The following is a 1535-nucleotide window of genomic DNA, read 5'->3' as shown; positions in this document are numbered from 1 at the left end:
CGCGCGAGCAATGAGCATCGAGCTTAAACATATCGCAAACGTCAAAAATAATATAACGGGATTAATATATATCGCGCACGTGCGATATGTTTGTCACAAGGCGCAAAAAATAATTATAAAAGGAATGCAACACGAGGACTTCCTAGGAGGTCACCCATCCTAGTACTACTCTCGCCCAAGCACGCTTAACTTCGGAGTTCTGATGGGATCCGGTGCTTTAGTGCTGGTATGATCGCATCCGGCATGTTTCCCCGTCTTCGTCCCTTATGCTTGCCACTCCCAGGTCCGCTCCAAAGACGATTCTACATTCTCACTACCATTACAACCGTTCCCTAACAATGGATAATGTCCTATACTACTTACTCTCCCGCTCAATCACGGAGACGAGTTTTCCACGGATTCCACCCCTCCCTCCATACCGCAGCAACACGAGTTTTTTCCACCCCTTTCAGAAAGCGCTCTTCGCGCCACAAAGCCGCCCCAAGACGCGCGAGCAATGAGCATCGAGCTTAAACATATCGCAAACGTCAAAAATAATATAACGGGATTAATATATATCGCGCACGTGCGATATGTTTGTCACAAGGCGCAAAAAATAATTATAAAAGGAATGCAACACGAGGACTTCCCAGGAGGTCACCCATCCTAGTACTACTCTCGCCCAAGCACGCTTAACTTCGGAGTTCTGATGGGATCCGGTGCTTTAGTGCTGGTATGATCGCATCCGGCATGTTTCCCCGTCTTCGTCCCTTATGCTTGCCACTCCCAGGTCCGCTCCAAAGACGATTCTACATTCTCACTACCATTACAACCGTTCCCTAACAATGGATAATGTCCTATACTACTTACTCTCCCGCTCAATCACGGAGACGAGTTTTCCACGGTTTCCACCCCTCCCTCCATACCGCAGCAACACGGGTTTTTCCCACCCCTTTCAGAAAGCGCTCTTCGCGCCACAAAGCCGCCCCAAGACGCGCGAGCAATGAGCATCGAGCTTAAACATATCGCAAACGTCAAAAATAATATAACGGGATTAATATATATCGCGCACGTGCGATATGTTTGTCACAAGGCACAAAAAATAATTATAAAAGGAATGCAACACGAGGACTTCCCAGGAGGTCACCCATCCTAGTACTACTCTCGCCCAAGCACGCTTAACTTCGGAGTTCTGATGGGATCCGGTGCTTTAGTGCTGGTATGATCGCATCCGGCATGTTTCCCCGTCTTCGTCCCTTATGCTTGCCACTCCCAGGTCCGCTCCAAAGACGATTCTACATTCTCACTACCATTACAACCGTTCCCTAACAATGGATAATGTCCTATACTACTTACTCTCCCGCTCAATCACGGAGACGAGTTTTCCACGGTTTCCACCCCTCCCTCCATACCGCAGCAACACGAGTTTTTTCCACCCCTTTCAGAAAGCGCTCTTCGCGCCACAAAGCCGCCCCAAGACGCGCGAGCAATGAGCATCGAGCTTAAACATATCGCAAACGTCAAAAATAATATAACGGGATTAATATATATCGCGC

General features: G+C 48.3%; 3 non-coding genes across 3 annotated transcripts; all 3 read right to left on the bottom strand.

Moving 5' to 3' along the window:
- Positions 1–121: 121 nt before the first annotated feature.
- Positions 122–240, bottom strand: LOC119343050. Its single transcript, XR_005165875.1, has one exon. It is a non-coding gene; the product is annotated as a 5S ribosomal RNA (ribosomal RNA).
- Positions 241–607: 367 nt separating this feature from the next.
- LOC119343049 lies at positions 608–726 on the bottom strand. The gene has a single exon (XR_005165874.1). It is a non-coding gene; the product is annotated as a 5S ribosomal RNA (ribosomal RNA).
- Positions 727–1093: 367 nt separating this feature from the next.
- On the bottom strand, positions 1094–1212 carry LOC119343048. Its single transcript, XR_005165873.1, has one exon. It is a non-coding gene; the product is annotated as a 5S ribosomal RNA (ribosomal RNA).
- Positions 1213–1535: the final 323 nt, after the last annotated feature.

This window comes from Triticum dicoccoides, unplaced genomic scaffold, assembly GCF_002162155.2.
Source record: "Triticum dicoccoides isolate Atlit2015 ecotype Zavitan unplaced genomic scaffold, WEW_v2.0 scaffold11393, whole genome shotgun sequence".
Taxonomy (NCBI): domain Eukaryota; kingdom Viridiplantae; phylum Streptophyta; class Magnoliopsida; order Poales; family Poaceae; genus Triticum; species Triticum dicoccoides.
The sequence above is the reverse complement of the archived record's forward strand: the minus strand, read 5'-3'. Positions and strand labels throughout refer to the sequence as shown.